We start from the raw sequence: 26243 nt of genomic DNA, 5'->3' as shown, positions 1-26243 counted from the left end.
AATAAATTTTCCTAATAACTTTTAATATTTTGTTTTGTTGGAGAGTTTCGCGAGAAATATTCAGAGGAAGGTCTTCAGAGTCCACGACACCCTTTACAAAGCTAAGGTATTCCGGGATCAACTCTTCACAGTTGTCCATGATGAATACACGCCTGACATAGAGCTTGATGTTATTTTCCAGCTCCTGGTGCCTCCATGCAGGAAACGTTGTATGGTATGCACTGTATGGTATTCTCGTCTATCCAGTGGGCGTTGGAATTGAACCAGCACTTCAAATACCACTGGGTATTGGAATGGATTTGTGATGACAAATTAACAGTACATGTGCATTTTTTCCTTGTTTTCCACACGACAGAGACTGATTGTATATGAGCTATGCGCTGTGGGTTGTATTAACGTTGTGGTTTATATGAGCTATGCGCTGTGGGTATATAGTATGCGTTATATGGTATCGACTGTTCAACGAAGCAGTAACAACCTGGTATATGGTATATGGTTGAGTGCGGAAGGGTTTTTGCATTCCCATTTGCGTTGAATGTTGTATATTAAATGGTATATATTGATTGGCAATGGTGATCCAATGCATTTTTTTAGTATGTCTTTAAAACGACTTTAACGTTGTCCCATATTTTAAAAACTGTCCAGCACTTTAACGCTGCCATATTTTTATTACTGGCTTCAAAGTCTAGAGAATCAAAGGGATTTATGGTGATTTTTTTTGTCTTTTCAGTGAACTTTGAAATTGTAATATCGTTGCTGCTCCAACTTTGTAGAGCTCGAGGTTGATGCCGTTGCTGCTCCAACTTTGTAGAGCTCGCGGTGAATGATTGATTATTTTTAAACAACCAAAATTATTTCCCACAGAAATTTTTTGAGTACAATTTCACTGTATATCAGCAGAAGTTTTTTTTTTATCAATAGAAGTATTTTTTTTTTTTACAGAATGCATTCAATCATCTCTATGGTAGGAATAGTTCTCACTGGCAAGGAGAACTATCCTGAATGGTCCCGGATGATAAAACACACCCTCATCTTCAATGCGTTGTGGAAAGGAGTTTGTGTCGGAGAAGGAGACAATGACCCAGTGCAGCCTGCATCAGACAAAGAGCTCGTCATTTGGGAAAACAAGAATAGCAAAGCCTATGCATTGATCGCAGCATCTGTAAATGAAGAGGTGAGTCGCCATATTTCATCATATTCAACTGCCTTTGAAGCTTTACAAAAGCTGAAAGAACTCTATGACTCACATTCTGCACTTGACGTTGTTCAGCTCATGATTAAACTCTTCACTCTTGAACTGAAAAATAATGATCCTCTTGCTCTTGCATCTGAAGTAAAATCTATAATGCATGATATCAAATCCACTAAGGTTGAGTTGGATATCCCTCTTATTGCTTTTCTCAAGGCACTCTATCCTACTTACTCCAATTATCTTGAATCTTTACAAGCAAATGGAAATCTTAAAGATATAACCTTTGAATCTCTTGTGAAAAAGTTTGTTGAAAGAGAGAAAGCCTTTGGAAAGAAGACAGCCCCTGAATCTTCTGAAGAGACTGTGTGCCTTGCTCATAAAGAAAAGCATCCTGCTCAAGATTCTACAAGAGGAAGAGGTGGACGAAGAGGAAGAGGAAGATACTTCAGAGGCAGGGGGGGCAGACATTCTCAAGGAGAAAAGGTAGACTTACATTGCATTCGCTGCAAAAGAAATGGATCACATGATGCCTCTACATGCAAGCTACCATGGCACAAAATTGAGCAGAAAAGAAACCAATAGAAAGGTAAAACTGATGATACAGACAAAGGTAAAGCACCTGAATCCGCTCACTATATTGAGGCACAATGTAACACTGGAGTAAATGAAGATTTGTTTAATGCTTCACTTGCTTCTTCGAAAAATGATCGGTTGCTTGATTCAGGAGCAACCTGTCATATGACTCATAGAAAAGATTTTTTTGAAGATTTCACTGATAATGTTGATGGAGCAGTATACTTTGCAGATCAGTCAAAAATCAAGCCATTAGGGCTTGGCACAATCAGGCTCAAACTGCCTGGTCTTCCAGACTTTCTTCTGGATCATGTTCTATATCTCCCACAGCTCAAGAGAAACTTGCTGTCCTTGGTCCACATCCGCCAGCAAGGTCACTCCATTCATATGTTTGATGGCAAACTTGAGGTAAGAAAAGCTTCTGACCACTCACTTGCCATGAGGGGAATAGAAGAAGAAAGGCTTCTCAAACTGCAAGGAACCTCTGCTCATGCACAACATTTCTCATATATTTCTCATCATGAAGAAGGTACACTTCCATCAAGTTTATTATGGCATGCTAGATTTGGACATTTAAACTATGACAGTCTCCGCCTATTGAAGAAAAATGGTGTTGCTGATTTGCCTACAATTCCTAGGAAACATAAGCAATGTGATGCTTGCATTCTAGGAAAGCATAGCAAACAGTCTTTTCATGATTCACATTCAAGAGCACATAGGAAGCTTGAACTCATTCATTCATATTTATGTGGTCCAATGCCTGTTCCTTCTGCAAATGGAAATAAATATATCATGACATTTATTGATGATTACACCAGAATGTGTTGGGTTTATTTATTGAAGAACAAATCTGATGCTTTTCAAACATTCAAGAATTTTCATAAATGGATTGAAAATGATGCACAAGCTCATATTGGGTCTATTCGCACTGATAATGGAAAAGAATATACATCAAATGAATTTGAAAACTATATTTGCCAACATGGGATCAAACATCAAACAACTGTGCCTTATAATCCCCAACAGAATGGCGTAGCTGAAAGAATGAATAGAACAATCTTGAATATGGTACGGTCCATGCTTTTCTTCAAAAATGTAAAGATAATGTTTTGGGCTGATGTTGTTCTATGTGTTGCATATATAAAGAATAGATGTCCATCTAATGCTATAAGAAACAAGACTCCTTATGAATTGTGGTATGGACATGTTCCTTCGGTAAAACGTCTCAGGGTCTTTGGTTCCACCTGTTATGCTTTGATACCAAAGGTTCATAGAAACAAACTTGGCACTAGAAGTCGTAAGTGTATCTTCCTGGGGTATTCAAACACCTCCAAAGCATACCGCCTCTATGATGAAGCAAATAAAAAGTTTGTTGTATCTAGAGATGTAATTTTTCTTGAATCATCCAAATCTGACAATGTTGTTGAGCGGCAACTTGATCGCTTGGATAGATTCGCAAAAACGAAATAATTTCAAGAATTTGATAATCAAATTCCACATCTTGAAGGGGGGATTCCTATACTAGATCAACATTTGGAATCTTCTTCTGAAGAACAATCTCCCCTGCATGAAACTCCAACAACGGATGATTCTTTAAGTGATGTAATTGATAGAATTGGGAGACTCAATCTTGATTCAGTCCCAACTCAATCAACAGAGCAGCCTGGACCATCTCAGAAAGTTCTCCCAAAGTGGCTGACAAAGACACTTGAAAGTGTTCATCCTGATGAAATTGGAAAAACAAGAACCAGAAATTCAAACCGACAAAATGGAGGTGATGTAGATGACTCTAATTCACATGTTGATATGGATGTTTCTTATGATGGTGAATTGAACTTGTCTACAGATTTTGAACCAACTTCCTTCAAAGAAGCTGCTTCTCATGATGAATGGAAAGAAGTGATGCAAAAGGAGTATGATGCCCTCATAAAGAACGACACTTGGAAGCTAGTTGATCCTCCATTTGGAACCAAACCAATTGGCTGCAAGTGGGTCTACAAGAACAAGTACAAAGCTGACGGCTCACTTGACAAGCACAAAGCTAGGCTTGTGGAAAAAGGTTTTGCGCAGAAGGAAGGGGTCGATTATGAGGAAACATTTGCCCCCACATCAAAATGGGCCACCATCCGGACACTCTTTGCACTAGTAGCTCAGAACGGTTGGAAAGTCCATCAAATGGATGTAAAAACTGCCTTCTTGAATGGAGATCTAAAAGAGAATGTTTTTATGTCCTAGCCTGAAGGATTTGCTGTGAAAGGACATGAACATAAAGTATGAAAACTTGTGAAGTCCTTGTATGGCCTCAAACAAGCACCGCGAGCCTGGTATGAAAAACTAACTGAGCATCTTCTGAAACTCAACTTCAATCATTTTGATCTTGATGATGCAACTTTAGTTGTCAAGAAAGTTGGCAAAACAGTTGTATATCTTGTGGTATATGTAGATGATCTTTAAATGACAGGGAACAATGAAAGCTACATTGCATCCATAAAGAAGGAATTGGGGAAAAGTTTTGAAATGACTGATTTGGGCTATGTTCATTACTATCTTGGCATTGAAGTAACCCAACATCCAAAATCCATATTTCTTTCTCAAAAGAAATACATTGGAGATTTGTTAAACAGATTTGGCATGATAGAGTGCAATCCTCTTTCTACTCCAATGGAACAAAACTTAAAGCTCACATCTATTGAAGGAAAGGAATTTGAGGATGCAACAAAGTATAGACAGCTTGTAGGAAGTCTCATCTACCTCACTACTACTAGACCAGACATTTCATTTGTTGTTGGAATCCTCTCCAGGTTTATGCAAAAGCCTTGTGAGGGACATTGGTCTGCTGCAAAAAGAGTTCTAAGGTACTTGAAGGGAACTCAAGACCTTGGAATCAAGTATACACAGGTGGACGACTTCAGCTTGATTGGATACTCTAATTCAAACTTCGATGGAGACAAAGAAACTGGAGTATCTACTTCAGGATATGATATGAGTCTTGGATCAGGAGTTGTCTCTTGGAGATCATGCAAACAATCAGTTCCAGCAGATGCCACAACAGAAGCAGAATACGTGGCAGCAGCTGAAGCAACGAAATAAATTGTGTGGCTTAGGAAAATTCTTGAAGATTTGCAGGTAAAACAAGTACAATCAACTCCACTTACGATTGACAACACCTTTGCAATAAAGTTGGCCAAGAACCCAAAGTTCCATGATCGTACAAAGCACATCAATACTAAATATCATCTGATTCGACATCATGTTGAGGCCAAAACAATCCATCTCCGTCATTGTTCCACAAATGAGCAAATTGCAGACATCTTCACCAAAGCGCTTGGAAGAGAAAAGCTTGAAAGATTCAGAACGATGATTGGACTCACCAACATCCCTTCAGATTAAGGGGGGAAATGCTGACACCTAATCCTCTGCGATTGGGTGAATTTGGAATGTGAACAGTCATCAGAAGATGAACTGAGCAGTCACATCCTTTGTATATAACAATAGCTACCTAATGAAATAAATCGAGTCAGTTTTCTGCTAAACTGGAGTTACTCCTGGCCTAACACTTCTACACTGCCAATAGTTTCTATATCTTTCTACACCGCCATTAGTTTCTAGATAATTCCAGATTTTCATCTGAATCATAGACATGATTCTAGATCCTTCTTCAACCTCTATAAATTTGTAATTTCTCTGGCCAAGGAAAGCAAACAAGCCAAGGCTCAAGCCTATTATGTAATGCAAAGTGATTTATGTGATTGTTTTATCTATTCCGCTATTTCTGACTGAGTAATCTTGTTGTTTCTCCATTTGTCTATCTCTAAAATTATTCTTTGCTATTGCCATCTAAGTCTCTGATTATGAATCCGTTGTGAGTTATGTATTCTTTGGTCTAGCATGCCAGAAGGAATTGGGATATTTCCTATTTTAAATATTGCAGATTTGTATCCATGCAAAGGGACAGAGACAAAGCTATAGGAGGAAACTATGGAAGATGAAGTTCAAACCTTGAACAAGGAAGAAAAAATGCCAAGGTTCGTTAAGAAAGAAGTGGAAGCTTTTTTGGAGAAAAGAGTATCCAAAAGAACCAGAGGACAAACTTATTTTCAATATATAGTCAAATGGAAAGGACAACTAGTGGAGGATGCTAGCTGGTTAACAGCAGCCAAGTTGCAGAAGTAAGGAGTAAGCCCTAAAAGTCTAAAGGGACGATTTCTTTCTTCCCGGGAGTCTGATGTAGGAGCATCTGGACTTAGCTAGCAATGTGAAATTTTGTTCACATGTTGTGGCTAAACAAGTTGAATTTCACTGACCTGAGTGGTCAAAAGTCAGTTTTTACTGAGAGGGTTGGGTCTCTCAAGAAGTGAGTTGTATTTCATTATTGTAATAAGTAGAAATAGTCTTATTTTAGATTCAAAGATAAATTGTTAGTATCGGTGTGTGATATAGATGGAAAATAGAGATTGACTATTAGAATGTTGAAAAATAGAGATTGAGTCGTTAGGCAGGATGGGATTGATAAAAGGAAGAAAATTGTTGTTAAGAAATTTACTGCATAACATAAATAATTACTGAGAGGAATAAATATAAAAATAACCAGCAACAACCATAAACACATAAACACAAATGTTTATCTGGGAAAACCCCAAATTTGGGGAAAAACCCATCCTAATAAGATCTCATTAGCATTGGCCAAAACCCTGGCCAATCCGACCAAGTGATCCTTCACCGCTCACCTCCAGGCCTTGCATTACAATGAAGTCCTTCCAGCCTTTTATAAGCTCCATTACGTATAATACCACAGGCAGAATATTATGGGTGCACAATACCATGTGCCCCAAAACCATCACTGTTTAACATGGTCAACTTTGACTCTATCCCGAGTCAAGTTTACCTAACAATTCCCCCCTTAAACTTGACTTGGGGTTCCTTGACTAACTCGACCCAAACCTGCTAAGTGAGACAATCCAGCGACTCTAGCCCTTACCCCCCTCAGAGTTTTTACTCGGGGTATTGTTAACCCGACATCCCCCTATCTCCTAGGTCTAACCCAGACTTTATCAGTGATTACTCATGGGTACACATGCCTTACTAGGTCTTACAGTAGTATGCCCATTTACATGCAATAATTTTGACTTCATTAAATTTTATTTTATTTTATTTATTTTATTTTTATTTTATTTTATTTTATTTTTTTGCTGTTGCGATTCTGACCCATCCTCTTTCAATTTGATTTGCTCAAAAGCTTCTATCAAACCACTCTAGTTGCGAGCTCGACGAGAACCTTGTAGATTCCAGCACCGGTGGCCTCATGTAGCAGAAAACGAACAATTTTCGAAGCCGCATGAACAATTTTCTTCTGCTAACCTTCTTTAAATAGCCGCATGAATCCCGAACAATTCGTCAGCATGTTCCAAACCGGTAAATGTCGCAAATGCACTACGATCCCTGGCAGTTATGACACTATCTTCTGCACATTCTCCTCGAGGTTCTTCCACGTACGATTATTCCACCATTATTTTCTAGACCCAGATCTGGAAAAAGGCTGCATTGATCTCATCAGGCACTATAAATCCCTGGCATCAAAGAATCCCTTTAAAACCAATATCTGGATCTGATACCAGTTGTTAAGAAATTTATTGCATAACATAAATAATTACTAAGAAGAATAAATATAAAAATAACCAACAACAACCATAAACACATAAACACAAATGTTTATCTGGGAAAACCCCAAATCTGGGGAAAAACCCATCCTAATAAGATCTCATTAGTATTGGCGAAAACCTTGGCCAATCTGACCAAGTGAGCCTTCACCACTCACCTCCAGGTCTTGCATTACAATGAAGTCCTTCCAGCCTTTTATAAGCTCCATTACATATAATACCACGGGCAGAATACTATGGGTGCACAATACCATGTGCCCCAAAACCATCACTGGTTAACTTGGTCAACTTTGACTCTATCCCGAGTCAAGTTTACCTAACAATTGTAATGTAGGCGGATTGGCAGGGACAAGAGAGGATTGAGGAAGCACGAGTCACGTAATAGAGCGAGCATTTCATATTGAACAGAGGTCTTTTAAATTTTTGAAATCGAGTTGAAGGGCGAGACTCTGTAACCATTCATATAATGAATAATTGATGGGTGTGTGTGAATATATATCAAATCTGTGTGAATGTTTATTTTGGCCTCTATGTATTCGAATTCTGGACAAAATCGAGTATTTTCCCTGTTCCACACTCTATATTGTTAATCGCTATGTTTATTCGTATTCAGGACCTAACCAAATATTTCTCTTTTTATGATTTATGATATAAAACTCAGATTTCAATGGAATTGCAGCTTTAATGTACTATCATTGTTGATGCCCGCTTAAATCTCAACCGTTGGATCGCCTCGCATCGCATCGCAAAAGATTTGTTTACAAGGGGCGGACCTCAAGCCTTGAAAAATTGTGATATGCGATCACCGCAATATCGCATCGCAAACAAACAGTGGAGTGCGGTTGGACGGCGGCCTTAATGAGTTGCAAAGTACGATTGCGAAATCTCGTATCGCAGGAATGCTTGTGTGTTATTGGAACCACGAGTGTGGAAACACTATGATATGCAATTGCGATCCATCGCATTACAACATTTCAATTGTAAAGGAACTGTAAGGGAAATAACAAACGCAGGGGCCGATTGTTGATATTTCTTGAAACAATTGATTCCTGTGTCACCAGCCTCAGCACTCCCCTCTCCCTCGCGCCTTCCTCCTCTTGCCCTCTCCTCTCCCTCACCCACCTCCCCTCCCCACTCTCGACCCTCGTCCTCCCTCCCCTCTCCGCTTGGGCGTTGGCTGGGGGCTCGGGTGGCGAGGGGAGGCAAGTGCGCGAGGGTAAGGGTGGGAGATGGGTCGAGGGAGGGGGGGCCGAGGGTAGGGAAGGGAGCGGGGTGGTGTGGGGATCAGGTGGGGAAGGGGAGAGGCAAGTGGAGGGAGGGGCAGGGCCAAAGGTGGCGAGGGAAGTGGGGTGAGGGAAGGCGGGGGTTGTTGTATTTTTAAATTGTTTTTATTTTTATTTTTATAATTTTTTTTCTTAAATTGTTTTTTTTGAATTGTTTTTTTTAAATTGCTTTTTCTTTCTTTCTTCTTTTTTTTTTTTTTAATTTAAATTCTTTAATTTTATTTTAAGTTTTTTTTTTAATTTTATATTTTTTTTTCATAATTTTTAAATTTGATTTTTTTTTTTTTATATATAATTTTCAATTCTTTTATAATTTAAAAGTCTATATATATATATATATTTCAAATTTTAATATTATTTTATTTTTTAATTGTTTTGAATTTTTGTTTTATTTTTTTATTTTTTTATAATTATTTAACATTTTTTTAAATGATTTTTTTTAAAACTTAAAAAGTGTTTATATATATATATATATAGATATAGATATAGATATAGATATAGATATAGATATATATATATATATATATATATATATATATATATATATATATATATATATATATATATATATATATATATATATCTTTTCAATTTATTTTTTTTTGAAATTTTTCTTTTTTACAAGTTAATTTTGATTTTTTTATTTACATTTTTATGGTTTTATTTTATTTATATATTTTATGAAATTTAATTTATTTTTTGTCATGAATTGTCCCCTTGCCACCACTAGCTAGTTGGGCCTCAGGGTTGTCGAGGAATTTTTTTTTAAGTTTTTAATATTTCTTAATGTTGTATTTTATTTTTGTAATTTCATTTTATTTTTATTTTTTGGTTGTTTTTTATTTATTTATTTATTTATTTTAGTCTTTTTTTTTTTTACATGGTATGGTTAATTATTTTTACATTTTATAGGTTTTTTTTTTTATGTCATTACTATATATATATATATATATATATATATATATATATATATATATATATATATATATATGAAAACTTAAAGACAAACCACGAAATTAACACGTTATGGGGCAGACTCAATTCATTATAATGAAAAATTTAGGTTAGATCAACCCATTGTAATGAAAACTTAAAGACCAACCATGAAATTAACACGTTATGGGGCAGACTCAATTCGTGTGCAAACAAACTCACGAGGCTAACTCCAAAAATAAGTAGTGGCTTAATGAGTAGAGGCTATGATGATGATTTTTTGTTTGCCAGCTTGTCCTTTAAATCACATATATCGACCATTGGTTTGACTTGAGGAGGTGCCCCAAAATGTGTTCTGACCTGTCCTACAAAAATCGCATCTGTGAGAGGTGGCAGCATCCGCTAAGTCGAATGGAGAGAGCAGTTAAGGGTCATGATTTGACTGTGTGGCTTGACGAGGTATTGCCAATATGACTCCCAATCGGTCTTTGCCAACTTTTCGATTTCTTCCCTTTGAGTTTTCACCCTTTCCTTCCATCTGTTATGAAATTCATTCAAATCAGGCAGTTCTTTCAGGTTGCCTTCTTTCACCAAGCTGGTGGCAAACAAAGTCTCGTTTACCGCCTTTACTATATTCTTTGACACCCCAACCACTCTTGCCACTGCTAGTTCGACTTGTTTGATCCTTGCGTCCCAATTTGTGAAATGAATGTCCTTGTGTGTCTCCTCAATCTCAAGCAAATTCGCTTTCCTCCCCTCTTCTGTTTCTTTCCAGTCAATGAACTCTGAGATTCTGGTGTTCAGATCAACAAACTCAATTCTCTGGTCAATCGCTTTATCCGTTAGCTAGTCACTAGTGATCATATAAGGAGCGATATGTGACATCTTCTAGCAAAATTGTTCTTGTTGCTTCAATAAGAGAGAATTAAGCTCTAGAGCCTCTTTGATGAATTCCTCAACAGTAGGAACATCCTTATATCTTTCCATGGCTTGCTGCAAGTCTTGGAGTTGCATTTTTTTGGCCGATATGTTTGCTTTGTGGCTTATTTTCAGCACCTCCATGCTCTGTTTCAATTAGGCCAGCTATTCAACAGCCTGCCTATTTACACTTTCCCTCCCTATATCGAGCTGTTGCTCGAGATGTGCAATCTTTTCTTATTTTTCTTTCAACAAAAGATATATTTCAATAGATTTGCCCATGGTAGCAGTTGCATAAGCTCCTGTAAATTGTGACAATCTAGTCAAGTTTTCAAATGGGTTGGAAGGGACGTCCTTCCAAACTATGTCCATTTGCTCATTTCCAGGTGGGAGTTCAGGTGTTTCAATCCTTCTCCTTTTCCTCTGTCTCCTTACTACAACCTTATATAGTGGGATTTAGAATACATCAAGAGGAGGAATTTCAGTTACCTTCAAGACAATTTCTGATGTGGGAAAAGTGGCGATGATTTTAGTCTGCTGAGACGTCGTTGCTTGCTCGTCCATCGGTTCAGAGTCTATATTCTTTTGAACATGTAGAGGAGTTTGATACTCCGTAGTTTCCTAGGCATCTATCATCTTGGGAGTTTCTTTTAGTTTCTTATTGAATTGATCCCACTCCTACTCCAAACTACTGATTTTATGTCCAATCCAATATCTTTGAGTGGGGTACTCATACCCTGCTTTTCGGCTGATTTCCTGCTATATTTTGCAGTAGTCTCGATGTCTTGGGCCTTCTCTGTGTTCAGTGCTTTCCTTGTATCTGCATGAGACTCTAAGTGAGAATAAGGTGCCTCGTTGTTGACAGTCACACTGGGAGTAGACTTGTCCTTGATTTTCAACAAAGGTAGTGGGATTGCCTCGAGCCTTTTGTTTATAAACTCCTGAAAGCTCTCAAAATCTCCAGGACTCAGATCCTGAATCATCTTGAGGGGTTCTTCATTATCCTTTGCGAAGTTGGCCACATATGTCTTATCATATATATCATGAGGGTCAAGTATATGGTACATTTGCTTCAGGTCCTCTGCTCTGAATGACCCCATGAGTTCCATTCTCGAATTCCTGAATTGCCTATCTTCAATGGTGAGGTTTTCCACCACCCACTTGATCATATCAGTGTATGGGAGGATTTTAGCTCTCGCTCCTATCCTATGAAGGAAAGAACAGGCGGTATCCTTGAATTGGATTCCCAAAGGTCTTATTGAGTCAGTTGTCATTCTTGTGATAGTAATCTTGGGATACTCATCCTCAAGCCTATTGTATATCACCTCCCAAGCTATTGCACCCCCATCAATGCTGCAGACTGTATCAAAGAATATAGGAGACATTTTTGTAAGCTCAGACTCTGCAATGCTGAGCTTTTTTTTTCTGCATCACCTTCCCTAATGACATATCTTTTGTAGCTTGCCTGAAAGGGACAAGATATATCAGCTCAGACAATATTGGGCAATTAAGGCTGCAAGCTTTGTGAAAAGACTTTCTATCATGGGAGGATTTCAAATGACATACTCACCATTAACTAGCCATAACTTGAAAAATCATTACCTCTCCTCGAGTTGCTAAATATTAATTACCCTATCAAACCATTCATTATTATATTTAAAGCACAATTACTTCCCATGCTTGCTACTTGATTCGCGCATCGTAGTTTTTAAAACAATGTTATATAGCGTTACCTATTCATAATGCGAAATGCGATTGTGGATATCACAATATCACATTTCGCAAATTGTGGGCGGATGACATTGTGGCAGTTCTTATTTACTTTTGACTCTTGCGAAATGCGATTGTGACTTCTTAAGGGGTTTTAATCTGTATGTCGCAGTGAGAGATTTGATCGCATATCATGATTTCTTTAAGGTGTTTATGATCATCACATGGAAAAATGCGATTTGCGAGTTGTGATGGGGATCCTAAACTTGGGTCATCCTAAGATTTTTTTCAAGGCGATTTCTTAGAGTTAGGATTTATTTTCTAAAGACTAATTTTTTTTAAAAAGGGTCCACATTTATATGTGTAACATTAGCTATTACTATACATAAATGGGGGGTTTTTTTCATAGTACAATAATTGGCGATTCACTTGGGAGAACCAGTTATCTCTGATTGGCTTTCTGAAATTTCTAGAAATTTCAAAGTAAGAAGATTTATAGAAATAATAATTACATAAGTTATCAAGTAAACAACATTTCTCTAGAATCATAATCACTTACCTAGTCTATTTCTTCAACTAATTTACCATTTATAGTGATAAAAATACAATTTCCTTCTCCAGTCAATACTAAGATTTTAAAGAGATATAGCAGGTGTCTTTCTACAAATTAATTTTTTTGTTTCTTACTCAGTTATCACAGATAGAGCCTCTGCTACCAGCAGGCATTCATAGCCTCGACAGGGTTATATTTTAACCAACAATGATTCATTGTCCCGTCTTAAACAACCTTCAAAATTCAAAATGATATTCACTTGCTTCCAATCTCATTTGGATCTTGTATTTTTCTTCTTTTGTTTCTTAAAAGACATTGTCTAGGCTTGATAACCTAATAATGACAATGCCACTCACTGGTTGTAACTAAACTAAACAAGCTGGCTCTTTAGCCTTTTCTCGTTCTTCCTCGAGTTTAAGAATCTGGAATTGTCTTGCTTGCAAGGAGGAGGAAGGGCTTTCATTGATGAATTGCACTAGGGCAAGAGATAGAATTGGTATGTTTGTGGGGAGAACAACTTCTTTTCCATAAACTAAAGCAAAAGAAGAAGAACCGATGGAAGCCTTCTGTGTAATTTTGTCTTCCCAAAGAGAAAATGTTAATGCTTTGTGCCAATTCCTATGATTTTTCTCAATAGTCATTTTCATGATTCTGGTGAGGTTTTTGTTTGTCAATTCTGCTAATCCATTACCTTGTGGATAATAGTTGGCTAAATACTTTAATTTAAAACCTCTCTTCAAAGAAAATTCTACCATTGTATTTCCAGAGAAATAAGATGCATTGTCAAACATTAAATTTGTGGATAAGCAAAACCTGGTAATTATGTACTGATCAATGGAGTACGTAATGCTTTCTATATTGGCTATATTTAGGGGAATAGCTTCCACCCATTTTGTAAAATAATCAGTAGCTGTAAGAATGTATTTGTGTTGCTTGGAAGAGTTAGGAACAATCTCACCAATTATATCCAATCCCCATTGTTCGAATGGTTGTTAGATGTTCACTAGTTGCAAAGGGAATGTTGACTTCTTTTCTCTTCCAGCTGCAGTTTGACAAGTTTTACATTTTCTTGCATATTCATGCACATCCTTGAATAGTGTTGGCCAATAATAACCTGCATGGAGGATTTTTTGAGTTGTGGTATTTCCTCCAAAATGTCCTCCAGCTGGTCCATCATGTAATTCCTGCATGACCTTTTCAGCTTCAGGTTTTTCTAGGCATCTTAACAATACCGAATCATAATTTTTTCTAAACAATACATCATTGATTAATTCATACTGATTTGATTTCAACCTTAAAGCATGCTTTGTTTTATAATTGAGATGCATAGGGGCATATCCATTCTTCAAATAAAAATTCAAATCAACATATTGCCTCCATCATTGAGGCTTACCTCTGATATTTTCACTTCATTACCTTGGCCTTCTTCTACTGATAGGTGAGAAGCTCCAGTCAATATCCTGCAAAAACCTTGGCCCCTAACAATTTTACCTGGCATGATTTCTACATCGTACTCTTGAAGCGCAGTAACCCAATTGGCTCTTTTCTCCTTTGCTTCTCTTTGAATCAATAATTGCCTTACTGTAGGGTAAGGTACTACTATTTTTGTATGGGTTTTAGGAAGAAAATGTATGAAATATTTCAAGGTTTTAAAAATAGCAAAATCCTGTTTCTCAACAGTTGAATAATTTAACTCGGCACCTTGCAAGTTAGAACTGAAAAAAGAGATGGGTGCCTCGATATTTTGTTCATTCAGCTGTGTTAAAACCGCTGCATATGATGTATCAGATGAAAAAGTGTACAACACAAAAGGTTTGAGAAATTTAGGGGTTGTTAAATAAGGAGCATTGACAATGGCTTTTTTAATCAACTCAAGTGATTCTCTTTCATCTTCACCCCACTTGAAGACTGCATTTTTCTTATGTTTTCTTGAAGGGGTAGGACAATCTGTGAAAAATCAGGGACAAATATTTTTACAAAATTAATTTGGCCTAGGAATGATTGCATGGTCTTTTTGTTATGTGGGAGAGGAATTTTTTCAATCTCTTGGACTCTATCAGGATCGATGTAAATCCCTTTCTTGGACACTATAAATCCAAGGAGTTTGCTTTCTGGTAAAACAAAATAAGCTTTTTTTTGGATTTAAGGAAATGCCATATTTATTGCATATTTCAAAAATATGCTTCAGGTCATTTAAATGATTGTTTCTATCCTTAGAATAGACTGTGATGTCATCTACGTAAATAACAATTGATTTATTAATCAGACCTTTGAAAGAAATATCCATAGCATGTTGAAATGTAGCACTTGCATTTATGAGTCCGAAAGGCGTCTTCTGATAAGCATATGTTCCCCACTTGGTCCTGAATGTTGTCTTTAATCTGTCATCTGGATGTACAACAATTTGATTGTATCTTGAAAATCCATCTAGAAAAGACATTAATTTGGAACCTACAACTGATTGCAATATTTTCTCCATAGTAGGCAGAGGAAAGTTATCCTTTTAACAAGCTCTATTTAGATTTCTAAAATCAATACAAATCCTAATATCACCATTCTTTTTCCTTACATGGACCATATTCGATACCCATTTTGAGTGTCTAACAAGAAAGATTATTTTGGCTTTGAGGAGCTTGTTTAATTCATATTTGATTTGACTTTCAAGGTTTGGGTGAATTTTCCTAAGCTTCTGTTGTACTGGATTTTCATTTGAAGTCATTGGTATGGTATGTTGAATTATAGAGGTATCATAGGTCTTAAGATCTGCATAATCCCAGGAAAATACACCTTTATACGTTTTTAACAACTTAATGAATGATATCCTTTCTTTAGATGATAAACCAAGACCTAGGTTGAAATTTTGAGGTTTTTTAGTTGACCCTAGGTTTATCACTTCAAATCTCAGAGTGGAACTCTGAGTTTTGGAGTTGGTAGTTTTATTGAATCTATCCTTTAAATCATAGAGATCTTCCATATTAACTACAGACTTTGGAATTGGGTTTTGATCTTGTTTATGGTTGATTTGTAGACCCTTCTGATGTAAGGAAATCGATTATATCCACATCATTATTAAACACTCTCCAATTTGTCACATTATCAGGAATGGATGGCCTAAAAATTAACTCTATTGAAAATCTGTTTGGACTAAATTCTTCAAAAGGTATAAGCTTGGATGCCACATTAGCAAGTAAATCAGCACTTGCATTTTGCAATCTGGGAACTGAAGAAATGTTAAAAGCAGTGAAATGAGAAGTAAGATTCTAGGCAAGAGATTGATAATGTTTAAGGTGCCCAGACACACAATGAATTGTATTTCTTACCTATTTAACAATTATTTCATAATCCCCATATACTTGCAAATATTTGACATTAAGGCCAATGGCTTTATACAGCCCTTGAATTAATGCTTCATATTCCGCGGTATTGTTGGTGCATTGAAATTCAAGTCTACAAGCTAACATGGTTTTCTCTCCTTGCGAGTTGATTAAAATACATCCTGCACCTGCACCATCTTTAGATTTGGAACCATCAAAATAAAGAGTCCAAAATAATGAATTATCTACAATTTTATCTACTATATTAACACACTTTGAAGCATCTATTTGTGAAAAATTCTCTATTTGAGACACTACAGCATCATTTGGAAAAGGGGACCTTTGAGCATTAAAAGATCCTAAAAATGACTCAGCTGAGTAATTACCAATGATATTATTGGTGAAGGAAACAGGTTCATTGCTTCCCTCAAGATCAGTGACTGTGTATTTCATGAAATTTTCTCGGTCTACTCTAATTTGATTTGGTTTACCATTGTGTGGCAGCCACATGTGAGACCAGTCAGTTGTGAAGTATCCGTGCAACTTTTCAGACCAATCCCTACTTAGAATTAAACCATAAAATTCAAGGATATCAGCCACTAGAATATCGATTATTTATGAAACTTTTGGATTATAGGAAATCCTAAGTGAAACTGATGTTGTTTCTCCACGTACCTCTACTTTTTTCCTATCCAATTGAACTATGTGTACTACAGATTTTTGAGGTGTAATATTCAATTTGATGCACACAGTTCTTGGCATAATATTTGAAGAGGCACCTGAATCAATAAGGCAATTATGGACATTTCTGTTGAAAATCTCATAAGTAAGAAGAAATGGAGGAGTATGAGAGATAGACCTATCACCTATCAGGACTAAATCTGTCGGATTTACTTTGTTTGAAGATGAGGGAGGTTTTCCCATATCATATGTAGCTTGAGTAACTACAGCAGATGGCAGAGGGGATACAAGAACTACCTTTAATTCTCTTAATAGAATTTTATGTTGTTGTTTGAGTTTAGTGACTTTGTGCAAAGAAATTTTTTCTTTGGTCTTTTTCATATCTTCGACTATGTTGTATTCCACTGTATCAGAGATTACCAATGTTTTGGAAGCATTTGGAGGATCCATAGGAATAGGGTCGATTTGACTAGTCTTAGATTTCTTACTTATTGTTTTCTCCTTTACAGAAGTAGCAGTTTTTTGTTTCTGATTTGTGATAGACATATCAGGAGATTTTTTACTTCTTGTAGTTACTGGCATAGCTTGTGCTTCTTCTTCAGTTGGGAGAATGAAAACCCATATTCCATTTAATTCAACCTCTTCTTCCGTTACGACTTCCTCTTCAACTGGTGAGTCTTCTTCTATATTTGGATCAGATTCAACATTTCAAATAATATTCAGTGGTTGTGATGCAAAAGAAGGGTTTCATTTAAATGAGCGAAAAGGTTTCTTGGGAGTAGAGGATTTTGCAACCTGCTTCTTTATTTCGATCATTTCATTGGACATGGTTTTAATACTTTCTGAAGGACTTTGAGATTGAAAGGGTCCTTTAAAGTTTTCGTTTTGGAATCATCCTTAAATGTTACTTTCTTTGATTTCCTTTCGTCTGTATGTGATCTCTTTTCTAAAGAAATAATTCTTCTTTATACAGACAGGGCTTCTTTCGTGTTTTCTACAAGGGTAGCCTTATTGGCTCTATCTACAAAAATTGCAATATTAGAAGGAAGAGAGGATATGTACCATTCTATTTGTACATCTACTACAGGTTTTGAGGCAGCTGGGATTTTGTTTAGTAACTTGTTAAATCTAGAGTTGAAGTCTTTGATCCTTTCATTTGAATTTTCTTTTAAGTTAGAAAGATCATTAATTAAGGATGCAATGGTCCTGTCATCACCAAATTTTGCAAGAAATACTTCTTGAAATGTATCCTAGTTTCTTATTGAACCTACTGGGAGGGAAAAATACCAAGACCCAGCAGATCCTTGGAAAGTATAAGGAAACAGTCTGATCACAACATCTTCATGTGCAACTCCATTAAGATTCATGGCTAACATAAAGTTATTTAGATTTTCTTCAACTGGAAGACCATCATCAGGATTATACTTAGGTATCCATTTTTCTGGGTTTGCTAGGAGAGCATTCGGATTAGCAACCCAAAGAGCACCAGGATTTGTCCAAGGTTGAGCAGGTTGATTGGCCATAGCTTGAGTTGAAGACTGAAAAGATGGGAAGGTCGGTCCAGAAGTAGTTATAGATGGAGAAGAAATTACTACTAGGCTAGTACTACTAGTAGTAGTACTAGTTAGAGAAGTGGATAGTTGGGAAGCAGTGGATTGAGTAGAAATGGATGGAGAAGTGAATGGATGGAAGGGTGATGTGATCTCGCTGGTATCTGATTTAGATCTTGATGTAATAACTTTCCTACATCATGGAGGGATGGGAAACTCAAAAGGAGTTACTCCAAGCTTTTCACTTTTCAATCTAGTTAATACACTAATTTCTCATAATAAGGAAGTAACACTTTCTTCAGAAGCTTTGGGCCTCTCTGGTTTCTCGATAGAAATGGATATCTGTTCCAATTTTTGTATCAAAGAATGGACTTTAGGAGACTAGGGAGTGTAATCTGGAGAAGGTGGTTGTCTTACTACTTCAGGAGATGAGGGAGATGTTTCTACAACTTCAGATTTCTGATTCGAAGATTTTGAACGAGATCTCAAAGGTGTAGAAGTGGTGGAGGGGTTTTGACTCTTATGAATGGTGGAGGGGTGGTGGAGGCCCTCCTTCTAGCGCCAAAATGTTGAATGCCTCAGATTTTTTTTGCTCCAACATGGGGGATAACCACCTGGTCCAGACCTTAAGACAACTCCTTTTCCATTTAAAGTGGTGGCTTCGACTGGGGATAATGGGACCAGTTTCCCAATATGGGTTTTAAAATGAGAGTGGGTGGTTTACGAGTGATTGCAATAGAATAATGATAAATTGGATGACCTATTATATCATGCGAATCTCTAGCTAAATTAATCTAATATAAACCCAGGTATTTCTGTATAATATGTAATCTACGAAGATATCTACTTTGACATGTGATAATAAAGATCAATCACGCATAAAACAAAGATGATAACATGTTAGATAAACTTGACTCGGGATAGAGTCAAAGTTGACCAGATAAAAATTGATGGTTTTGAGGCACATGGTATTGTGCACCCATAGTATTCTGCCCATGGTATTATATGTAATGGAGCTTATAAAACGCTAGAAGGACTTCATTGTAATGCAAGGCCTGGAGGTGAGCGGTGAAGGCTCACTTGGTCGGATTGGCCAGGGTTTTGGCCAATGCTAATGAAATATCATTAGGTTGGGGTTTTCCCCGGATTTGGGGGTTTCCCAAATAAACATGTGCGTTTATGTGTTTATGGTTGTTGTTGGTTAATTTTTATATTTGTTCCTCTTAGTAATTTGCAATAATTATTTATTTTATTCAGTAAATTTCTTAACAATTGGTATTAGAGCTAGATATTGGATTCAAAGGGATTCTTTGATGCCAGGGATTTATAGGGCCTGATGAGATCAATGCAGCATTTTACAGATTTTGGTCTGGAAAGGGGCTTCCATTGACTGGATAATTCCCTGGAAACTTGACTGTACTATATGTGAATCCCTATCATAGACGAGATAATAGTTCATATACACGGTGGGCAAGCGTGGGAATTCTTGCGGTTGCTAATTCACTCTTAAAGAAGGCATACAAATAAGAAGAAGAAGATGGGGTTCATAGCAGGTAGAGATCTTTGCAGGTGTACGCTATGGAGGAAGAGAGTTTCAGACTCCCCTTAGGGATGCTGATGGGCAATGAATAGCAGCAGATGCAGATGGTGGTCTTCAGAGACGACAATGAATGCCCTAGTTGTAGCTCCAACGACCTCGACTCAGATGCAGACACAAAGGGCGAGGGGGGAAACAGTGAAATGGGCATGGAGTTGTTGTCCCCTTCTTCTTCCTCCCTGAAATCAACCACGGCAACGACAGCCATATTTGTCGATCTAGAACCCCACATCTCAGTGCAATTGTACACCTTCAATAAGGAATACCACCACCTGATGGTGTGCTATATTCTGGAGGGCCAATTCATTACGCCGGAGGAGATCAGGGGTGCGACCTCGTAGGCGGTGCTGGCCTCGTGGTGTGGGGTGTGGAAGAATCGGAACAAGGACATTGCTTACAATATCGGGTGGAAGCGCATCCAGGACAAGCTCAATGCCCATATCGATGACCGAGGCAATGAGTTACTATACTTCAAGAACAATTCTCGTCAATACGTCTCCCACATTAACCAGTGGCAGGAACTCGTTATGGGTTACTACGGTGACACAGATTTGAAGCACCCAGGGTTCAAGGAAATGGTCTGAGAGAATCAAAATGGTCAGGACGAGAGTGAAGATTATGCAGAGATGTTGACACAATGGAGAGAGGCATTGATACCCTCATGAAATATGCTTCCATCAAGCAGTTTGATAGAAGTTTTTTGAGCAAATCAAAGTTAGAGAGGATGGGTCAGAATAGCAGCAAAAAAAAAAATTAATGAAGTCAAAATTATTGCATGTAAATGGGCATACCACTGTAAGACATGGTAAGGCATTTGTACCCCTGGATAATCACTAGTAAAATCTGGTTAGACCTAGGTGATAGGGGGGATGTCGGGTTAAAAATACCCTGGGTAAAAACTCTGAGGGGGGTAAGGGCTAGAGTGAGCGGGATTGTCTCACTTAGCAAGTTTTGTTGGAGTTAGTCAAGGAACCCCAAGTCAAGTTTAAGGGGGGAATTGTTAGATAAACTTGACTCGGGATAGAGTCAAAGTTGACCAAATAAAAATTGATGGTTTTGGGGCACATGGTATTGTGCACCCATAGTATTCTACCCATGGTATTATATGTAATGGAGCTTATAAAACGCTGGAAGGACTTCATTGTAATGCAAGGCCTGGAGGTGAGCGGTGAAGGCTCACTTGGTTGGATTGGCCAGGGTTTTGGCCAATGCTAATGAAATATCATTAGGTTGGGGTTTTCCCCGGATTTGGGGTTTTCCCAAATAAACATGTGTGTTTATGTGTTTATGGTTGTTGCTGGTTAATTTTTATATTTGCTCCTCTCAGTAATTCTCAATATTAATTTATGTTCTCTGAATAATTTCTTAACATAACATGTAAAGATAATTTCTTTGACTAAATAGTTAGTCAAAGAAATGTATAAAATATATCACATATATGATGATATTTATATATGAAAATAAATAATCTCAGCTAGGCATCATACAATAGTGCAATTAATGCTTTAACAGAAAAATATATCTCATATACAATTCATGAAAATAAAGTGTTGTCACTAATTAAACAGAAACAGGGATAATCACATAATATAGAAGTACCATATATGTGAAGTTTTTCTCATTTGACTAATGACATAGATCAACTCCTTCTTCAGATCAAATTATCTTCCAAGTATACAAAAGTGCATCAACAAAGGAAAGCAGTCTGGTATTTAAAAGAAACGATCATGTTCCATAAGTTCACCAAAGCATTCATAAACCTACAATAGTGCATTCTTTGCAAATGTTTTTGATAAAATTTTGGACCCTTCTCTAAATGCATGAGAAGGGTATAAATACTATTCCAACTAATGTTCAAAAATAGATTATACAAAAAATTTAGGAGATTTCAAAAAACCTTCCTCCTAACTAGTTAACTAACTCCAAAAATAAGTAGTGGCTTGATGAGTAGAGGCTATGATGATGATTTACTATCTGCCAGCTTTTCCTTTAAATCGCATATATCGGCCATTGGTTTGACTTGAGGAGGTGCCCCAAATTGTGTTCTGACATGTCCTACAAAAATCGCATCTGTGAGAGGTGGTAGCATCCATTGAGTCGAATGGAGAGAGAAGTTAAGGGTCATGATTTGACTCTATGACTTGATGAGGTATTACCAATAGGACTCCCATTCAGTCTTTTCCAACTTTGTGATTGCTTCCCTTTGAGTTTTTGCCCTTTCCTTCCATCTATTATGCAATTCATTCAAATCAGGCAGTTCTTTCAGGTTGCCTTCTTTCACCAAGTTGGTGGCAAACAAAGTATGGTTTATCACCTTTACTATATTCTTTGACACCCCAGCCGCTCTTGCCACTACTAGTTTGGCTTGTTTGATCCTTGCGTCCCAATCTGTGAAAATAATGTCCTTGTGTGTCTCCTCAATCTCAGGCAGATTGGCTTTCCTCCCCTCTTCTATTTCTTTCCATTCGATGAACTCTGAGATTCTGGTGTTCAAATCAGTAAACTTAGTTCTCTGGTCAATCGCTTTATTCGTTAGCTGGTCACTAGTGATCAGATAAGGAGCGATATGTGACATCTTTTGGCAAAATTGTTCTTGCAACTTCAATAAGAGAGAATTAAGCTCTAATGCCTCTTTGATGAATTCCTTGACAGTAGGAACATCCTTATATCTTTCCATGGTTTGCTGCAAGTCTTGGAGTAGCATATTTTTGGCTAATATGTCTACTTCGTGGTTTATTTTCAGCACCTCCATGCTCTGTTGCAATTGGGCCAGCTGCTCAGCAGCCTACCTGTTCACACTCTTCCTCTTTTTTTCTTCTTTTTCTTTCAATAAAAGAGATATTTTGGTAGCTTTGTCCATGGTAGCAGTTTCGTATGCTCCTATAAACTGTGACAATCTAGTCACGTTTTCAAATGGGTTGGAAGGGACGTCCTTCCAAACTATGTCCATTTGCTCATTCCTATGTGGGAGTTCAGGTGTTTCAATCCTTCTCCTTTTCCTTTGTCTCCTTACTACAGCCTTGTGTAGTGGGCTATAGAATACATCAAGAGGATGGATTTCAGTTACCTTCAAGACAATTTCTGATGTGGGCAAAGTGGGGATGATTTCAGTCTGCTAAGACATCATCGCTTGCTCATCCATCAGCTCAGAGTCTGTATTCTTCTAAACATGTAGAGGAGTTTGATACTCCATAGTTTCCTGGGCATCTATCGTCTTGGGAGTGTCTTGTAGTTTCTTATTGAATTGATCCCACTCATACTCCAGACTATTTCTTTTGATCTCTGAAACAATATCTTTGGGTAGGGTACTCATACCCTGCTTTTCGGCTAATTTCCTGTTGGATTCTGTAGTAGTCTTCATGCCCTGGGCCTTCTCTATGTTCAGTGCTTTCCGTGTATCTACATTAGACTCTAAGCGAGAATCATGTGCCTCAATGTTGACAGTCACACTGGGAGTAGGCTTGTCCTTGATTTTCAACAAATGTAATGGGATTGCCTCAAGCCTTTTGTTTTGAACTCCTGAAAGCTCTCAAAATCTCCAAGACTCAAAACCTGAATCATATTGAGGGGTTCTTCGTTCTTGTTTGCGAATTTGGCCATGTATGTCTTATCATATATATCATGAGGGTCAGGTATATGGTAAATTTGCTTTAGGTCCTCTGATGTGAATGACTCCATGAGTTCCATTCTCGATTTCCTGAATTGCCTATCTTCACTGGTGAGGTTTTCCACCACCCACCTGATCATATCAGTGTATGGGAGGCTTTTAGCTCTCACTCCTATCCTATGAAGGAAAGAAAAGGTGACATCCTTGAATCAAAGTCCCAAAGGTCTTATTGAGTCAGTTGTTGCTCTTGTGATAGTAATATTGGGATGCTCATCCTCAAGCCTATTGTATATCACCTCCCAAGTTGTTGCACCCCCATCAGTGCTGCAGACCGTATCAGAGAATATAGGAGACATTTTTGTAAGCTCAGACTCTGCAATGCTCAGCTTTTTCTGTTTCTGCATCACCTTCTGCAATGACATATCTTTTGTAGCTTGCTTGAAATGGGTGAGATATATCAGCTCAGACACTATTGGGAGATTAAGGCTGAAATCTTTGTGAAAAGACTTTGAATCATGGGAGGATTTCAAATGAGATACTCAACATTAACTAGCCATAACTTGCAAAATAATCACCTCTCCTCGGGCCACTAAATATTAATTACCTTGTCAAAACGTTCATTATTATATTTAAAACACAGTTACTTCCCACGCTTGTTGCCTGATTTGCACATCATAGTTTTAAAAAAAAATTATATAGCGTTACCTATTCATAATGCGAAATGCGATTGTGGATATTGCAATATCGCATTTCATAAATCATTGGCAGATGGCATTATGGCAGGTCTTATTTACATGCGACTCTTGCGAAATGAGATTGCGACTTATTAAGGGGTTTTTATTGGTATGTTGCAATGAGAGGTTTGATCACATATCATGATTTCTTTAAGCTATTTATGATCATCACATGGAAAAATGCGATTTGCGATGGGGATCCTAAACTTGGGTCATTCTAAGAGCTTTTTCAGGGTGATTTCTTAGAGTTAGGATTTATTTTCTAAAGACTATTTTTTTTAAAAAGGATCCCCATTTATATGTGTAACATTAGCTATTACTATACATAAATGGGGGGATTGTTTCATAGTACAACATGGCAGAGACCACTGCAGGGGCCCGAACAGCAGTGGAGGGCCGTTGGCCTTAGCCTCGAGAACGTGGTCCCCCATGTGCCCATAATTTTTTGGACTTAAGGCCTTAGAGGCCAAATTAAGGCACCCACAATTTGTGCTAGAATTTGGGAAAAATGACACTCCGTTAGCACGTTATGGGGCGAAATTGTGGGTTAGGTGCTAGATTTTGGGGAGTTTGTAGAGCGAATAGAAGCCAAACTTGGGCAAATGATAACTTGATGCGTTTTTGACCAAATCAGAAGCAGAAAGAGGCTAGACAGACATTTTTGGGCATTCTAGAGCCATTGGAACAGGTTTCCGAGCATTCTGAGCATTGTAAACTGATCTATTTACACTTTTTAGCATAATGGAGAGGGCCAAGCCATTGGAAGTTGGACCAAGTAGACGTAGCCTAGGAGGAGTTAACTCCTTTATCATGTGTTGTTGTGATACTTTTTATGGTGATTTTTATGTCTGTTATATGTTGTTTTTCGGTCATTTGTTTATGTTAATTTTCACATAAAAATTACATAAAAGCACTCAAAAACCCATGTTTAAACTTGCAAATAATTTCATAAATCCTCAAGCATATTTAATATAATATTAAAATGAATTTTAGCAGAGCAAAACTAATTTTCTCAATCATATCATGCTCACATTACCAGACCTGCAGCAACGATTTGAGATTGAGACAGATGCCTCTGACTATACTATTGGTGCAGTTCTTACTCAGAAGGGGCATCTAGTGGCTTACCACAGTGAGACACTTTCAAAAATAGACCAAAAGTATCCCACATATGACAAAGAAATATATTACATTATGAAGGCATGTCGTCAATGGAAGCGTTACATTCTGAGGAAGGTGTTATCACTCAGGTTGTTCCCCAAAAGCATTGAAAAGGGAATACGGCCGAGGTAACCACTAACCAGTCTTTTAGCTGCATATTCTATCCAATCTGTAACTAGAGAGGGCTCTCTCTTTATGATTTAGCTTTGTTTCGCTATATGTTAGGCTAGTTATGAGGCACAAGTATTTGTTTGGTGTTTGGAAGGTGACATTCAGTAGAATATGTCTGCAAAAATAAGAGAAGTTCAGACCATTGGGTTAATGGAGTCAAATGGGAATAAACTTCTGGGTATGGTTTCTTTGGCAAAAGGAGAAACTACAGAGCAAGATAGTTAAACACAGAACAATTTTCAAGCTGGAATAAGACGAAATGAAGTCAGGGAATGAAAGGCAATTAAGAATCTTTCATTATGCTAACAGAGGGAAGATGAGTAAATACTATCAAGGAGCATATAAGAATTCCCTAATTGTATTCAGGGTGCAAGAACCAGGGAGACAGGAGCAGTCAAGAATTCCTGCCTATGCTAGTCCTGAAGAAAACATAAAAATTGACAGGAATTGAACACAGAGTACAACAAAGTAAATTCTGGGCTATCCTTTTTTCCTGCAATTCAGAATATGATATATAGATGATATATAAAACATAGGAACAGTAAAACAAGAGTTAAAAAGACTTATTGATCAATGAGGTAACATGAGAATTCTGTAACATATTCTTTT

This window comes from Pinus tabuliformis, chromosome Q, assembly GCF_031772625.1.
Source record: "Pinus tabuliformis cultivar Carrire ecotype Pingquan chromosome Q, CPIR1, whole genome shotgun sequence".
Taxonomy (NCBI): Eukaryota; Viridiplantae; Streptophyta; class Pinopsida; order Pinales; family Pinaceae; genus Pinus; species Pinus tabuliformis.
The sequence above is the reverse complement of the archived record's forward strand: the minus strand, read 5'-3'. Positions refer to the sequence as shown.